Raw genomic sequence first — 6,000 nt, 5'->3', positions numbered from 1 at the left:
TCAACTTTTGCAGGGAGGGTATCAATAGATGAGATGATTTTAAAGTTTGCCTGGAAAATTAGACAAACAAGAGTTGCCAGCAAAATTCTGAAACAGAACAACCAGTAGAGATCAAACCAGCTAAATATTTAAATAGATTATAAAGATTTAATATTTTAAGAAGTTTCATACTGACATGTGGACAAAGAAAGACTAATGAGACAAGACAGGAAGTCCTGAAACAGACTCAAATACAAATGGTAATTCATTATGTAATCAATGTAGCAAATCAGTAAATGATATTGGGATGGATCTGTCCTTCCCACTGCACATTGGGTTCAATTCCTAATGCATCAGGATTGGAATGTGAAAAACATTAAAGCACAAGAATCCTAGAAGAAAACGTGGGGAAATGCCTTCATAAAAAAGATAAAGGACCTTCTAATTGACTTGAAATTATCCACAAGACATAAAAGGAAATCTTTATAAATTTGATATAAAATTTTAAAAACTACTACTTTGCAAAAAAAGCAGCAAAATACAAACAAATGAACAAAAAGCTATATGCCATTCCATCAGAGACTAAGTGCTAATCTCCCAAACTTATAAAGGAAAAGATCAATAACCAAGCAGAAAAATGGTCAGAGTATAGTTCATAGTAAAGGAAAGACAATGGCTCTTAAACATCAAAAGATGCTCAATGTCACTTGCAAAAAGAGAACTGAAGATTAAATCTACAATATATTACCATTTTTTCTTATCTATCAAAATGGAAAGTATTTAAAGTTTTGATTAGCACTTTTGGAGATGCTATCAGTGAACAGCCAACCTCATACATTACTGGTCAGATGTCCTTTGAGGACAAGTGGGCAATCATTATCCGTATTACAAATGTGTGTGCTCTTAGTCACAGCAATATCACCTTCAAGAGCTATATTTGTGTAAGTGAAAATGCTAGGCCTCAAAAGTGACTTATTGCAGAGTCTGTAATAGCCTAAGTTCAGCTACCATCCAAATGGCTGCCCAAAGCACACAGGTTATACTAATTAAGTTACTTCTAATCAACTAAATACAATGCAGCTGTAAAGTACAAATAGCAGCACACTTCTGTCATGCTGTGGATATGAGGTGAAAAATGAAAGCTACAGAACAATGGGTAACATGGCTGCCTTTCACATAAAGTAAGGAGGAAAATAAGGGCATATGATTATTTTTAAATGGCAAGCATTATGTGTCCTGTTTTTCCTTTTTTACTTATGCAACTCACATATGAATACATATTGGCAAAGTTTATTTTTTTAAAAGTACCTTAAATATGGGACTTCCCTGGTGGCGCAGTGGTTAAGTATCCGCCTACCAATGCAGGGGACACGGGTTTGAGCCCTGGTCCGGGAAGATCCCACATGCTGTGGAGCAGCTAGGCCAGTGCACCACAACTACTGAGCCCATGTGCTGCAACTACTGAAGGCTGCACACCTCGAAGCCTGTGCTTCACAACAAGAGAAGACACGGCAATGAGAAGCCCGTGGACCGCAATGAAGAGTAGACCCTACTCACTGCAACTAGAGAAAGCCCGCACACAGCAACGAAGACCCAGTACAGCCAAAAAAAAAAAAGTACCTTAAATATTTTTTAAATACCCTAAATATTACTATGAGCCATTAAGTATGTGTGTTCATTTTATAACCCCAACTTGCAGCTTCTTGTTGTGAACTTAACTATCTCCTGCTCTTTTCTACTTATATCATGGGGACACTAGCAGAACACTTTGTATGCATCAAAAAATAACAATATCAATACTACTAATACCAGTGACAGCTCAAAGTTATAAAGTTCCTGCTATTTTTAATATTTTACATTTTGCAAGTGTAGCTCTTTTTAATTCTGACAACAATCTTCTCATGAGTCTCTTGGCCGAGGGGCGAGTCAATCACGAAGTCACAGAAGTAGAGAAACTGTGCGGATTTGGGCAGTCAGTCCACCCCAGGGCCTGTGTCCTTCATCCCCATCACCCTTTGTCCTTGTCTCTTCCAAGGGCTCAAAAAACACGTGTGTTTGTTGCGTAAGAAAATGAATGAATAAATAAGAATTTGCATTGCAAGGGTACAAAATTGAGAGGGTGTCACTCAATCATGTTCCCAGTCCTGGGGAGCTGTAGAAATGTCAACAATGAAAATGCAACCTTTCCTGAGAGAGCTTGTCAGTCAGAAACCTTTTGTTTGGAAGCAAACTGGCTGAGAACAAAAGGGAAATATGAGTTCACGTTATCTAAAAAGTTCAAGGGGGTGGATTAGACATGGCTAGATCCAGGGTCACAAATGATGTCATCACAACTAGCTCTCCTGCTGTCCCCCATATGCTCGTCCACATTCTCTCTGTTTCCATCTGTCTCAACTCTGCTTTTTCCTGGGTTGACTTTATTCTCAGTCTGACTTAACTATACTTAAGGACCACAAACCACTCTATAAAATCTAACTTTGCTTTCCTCCGTTCACTGTTTGGAGGTGAATTAGACTTTCTTAAGACTTTCTATGACATTTAATTTTATCTTTATAACTTGGAGCCACATGTTTGCAGAGAGAAAATAACATGTCAGTGAATTTCTGCAGAGTAGTGCCAGAGAGGGCTGATAAAATAACAACAAAACGTTAGGTTCCATATAAGGAACAGAATATCTTAGGGTAATGCACATTTTTACTAAAACAGGGGGGAAAGAGGTCATTTTCAAAGCAAAGCCCATTTTTCTTAAGGAAATTTGCTGAAGTCATAACTTTTAAATGCCATACCAGCAGTCTCACCCTTTCATCTCATCTGTTGAGGCCACTGAAAAAGAAAATTGAAATATGCCAGCTACCATCAAAAGGAAAGGGGAAAAGATGCTTGAATGGCATAAGCTTTGGTTGTCAGCTCAAAAGTTCCTCTCTCTGTGTTGCTATTTGTTTTCCTTCTTTGCAGTGAAAAAAAAAAAAAATTACCAGTTTGAAAGCCAAACTGGAATAACTAGTGGAGAATAATTCCATATATTATCTTACTTTAAAATCAAGAGAGAAACCATTCAGGTATAAAGACTTGATTGTGAAAACTGGAAACTTCCTCCACTGAGATATTTATGGTGAATCTTCTCCCCCAAGATGAAACCTCCATTGACCCAAACACATTTATCATGAATCCACTTGGATGAAATTTCTTTATTTTATTCTCCTGTATATGCCTAGGACACTACCTCATAGAGTCTCTTTCCCACATGTAGGACAGGGGTTGGGGCCCAAGATAAAAACACAAAGTCAGTTAGAAGGAACCAAATCTGTAACTCAAGGAGGAACACTCATAAGGTGACCGACTGGTTGTGGTTTGCCTGGAACTTTCCCAGTTTTAGTTTTAAGAGTCCTATGTCCCAGTAACCCCCTTAGCAAACCATTCTATATCTTTTGACTGTATTTTGTGTGAGATTTGAGGCAGAGGTTAGAAATGGGTTGCATAAACCCCACATTACTACTTCACAATTATTTGTCTACTCTGAAGTAGTAGCCATTGATGACTGTACATTAATCTATAAGGGCAAATTTTACACTGGGCCTCGGGGAGTTCCAAAAAGACAATGTACAAGAACTCATTAAAATGGGTAAAAGTTAAACATGCCAATAAAATATTTAACATGCCCAATTAAAGGAACAAGAGATTTATATAAAACACATAAAGAAGAAAGTTAAGTGTTAGCAACTGAATGGTTTATTGGCTAAACTATAAAAATGGCATGATAGATTTCTCTAATATTTTTCTAGAATTCCTGAATTTAAATGCCATGGAGTAAATATAATGAGAACTCTGATAGCCTTTGTGTTAGAGAAGGCTCTGCAAACAAAAAAGCTCAACAGCTACCCCGACTTCAAACTGTATTGTCTAAACCTCGCCATTAGGAAAAAGAACAGAGACAGTCTTAATAAGTCATGCTTTACTTCTTCTGGTGTGTTTGGCAGACAGAAATCTACTTCAACTCGAGAGCAAAGAAAGAGTGCTTGGAATGAAAGAAAGCTTTTGTAGGCTCTAGGGAACATGGAGAAGATGGTCCCTAGCACCAACCATCCATGCGCTCTCTGACATTTCCAATCTCTCTTGTAGTTTGGTTGTGGCCATGTGAATGAGGGCTTACTGAGAAGAATGTGAATGGAAGCTCAGCCTCAGGCAGCTAAGACAGAGGTGAATTCTCCTCAAACGCCTTGGCTGGAAGTGAAGAACTCTGAAATGGAAGCAGTCGCATCCCTGAGACATAGTTGGAGGGCCAATGAACCACTAACGCCTGATCTGCAGCAGATTACAATGGGAGCAAGAAGTAAACTGTGCTCACTCAGTAGTGTTGTATTAAAGCACTGAAATTCTGGGGTTTGTGCTACTGACCTATAAAACTGCCTGTTGAAATGATGAAACCTAAGGTTCTCCACTAAGCCCTTCTAAAATGTCTTCTTTGAAAGAAATCTTGACTCTCTATACTACAAAGTATCAGGTGGGCATCTCATACCATAATCAACTCAAGAATAGGTACTATCAGCTCTTTTGTCCTTAATAAAGTTATCGTTTGGAACACTGTATTTTCAGAATGGGGTGACTATGTTGTGTTGCCCAGTTTGTAGGGCAAGGACATTACAAGCTTTTTTTTTTGGTATGAGACAGCTAGTCTGGATTGCCACATGTTTTATGCTTTTTCCTTTCAGCTCCTCTTATCCTCTATTCTAGGCTTCACTTTTCTATTCAACAGTACAGACTGTCATGTTGCATTCCAATGGATGTGCTGATTATTCATTCAAATGAATACAGTAGTAGTAAAACAGGAAGAAAAAGTATGGCTTTAACAAAATGCTTTTTCTTGACCACAACTGTGTCCTGGATTATCCCCACAACAGGCCACTGCAGCTGCAGTGCTGTGAAACGTAGATTCACAAAACATACAATCACGTTTGTGCTCCACTACTTAACTAGCTGTGTGACCTTGGGAATGTTACTTTACTTTAAACCTCAGTTTTTTGTCTGCAAAATGGGAGTAATGATATCTACCTTATAGCTATAAATGAAATAGCTATAAGAGTGAAATAAGGATGGCAGAAGGGTGTAGTGCAATATCTGACACACAGTGAATGCTCACGAGTTTTTAAAAAAAGAAAGCATAAAAGAATTGAAGTTCGTATATTAATTGTAAGAGCTGTACACAGTCGTAGGCTGATAAATATTAACAAATGGCTTTCCCGGGGTTGAGGGTGCAGATTTGTAGTGTTTACTTATTTCCATGGTCTAAACGTTCCTTCCATGGCCACTGTCAAGCTACTGATGTGAGGTCACTGAATGTGGAGCTGGGAAGTCAGTGCAGCAGCACATCATCATATAGTATTTCTGCCATATAGACACAATAGACACAAGTCACCTCAAGTGCACAGATAATGGTAAACTGTAGAAAAATAATTTCAAGGTGATGTTTTGAGTTTTTATTACCTTTTTTTATATATACCATTTTAATACCTTTTATTACCTTATTTTTACCTTTTTAAAAATAATTTATTAGATTTTAAGTTTATGGAATTTAATGTTTATAAACGTCTAGGTGTAACAGCCAGCAGTTGAAAATTCAACCATCAGCTCTTGTGAGCTGGTACAAGCCAGCTGCAGCACACACTGGATGTGTCTACTTAAGTTTGCTTAAGTTAACCCTTAGTAGACAGCACGTAGCATGCTCCACTCTGGGAGACTCAGTCTTGCCATAGTTGGAGGTCACCTGCTACAGCAGGGAAAATGAGCTGAATCCCAGCTCTAAGATGTGTTAGCCCTGGGACTTTAGACAAATGTCTTAACTTTTCCAAACCACATTTCCTTCATCTTTAAATTGAGGGTTAGGGGGAAAATATAATACCTAACTCATAAAATTTTTATAATTCATGTAAAGAACTTGACACGATGCCTAACACAACATATGAATTCAATAATGTTAGTACCACCTTCTTCCTTTTCTCCCTAAACCTTTTTAGTCTTTACAAT

This window comes from Neophocaena asiaeorientalis, unplaced genomic scaffold (assembly GCF_003031525.2).
Source record: "Neophocaena asiaeorientalis asiaeorientalis breed wild unplaced genomic scaffold, Neophocaena_asiaeorientalis_V1.1 scaffold125, whole genome shotgun sequence".
NCBI lineage: Eukaryota > Metazoa > Chordata > Mammalia > Artiodactyla > Phocoenidae > Neophocaena > Neophocaena asiaeorientalis.
The sequence above is the reverse complement of the archived record's forward strand: the minus strand, read 5'-3'. Positions refer to the sequence as shown.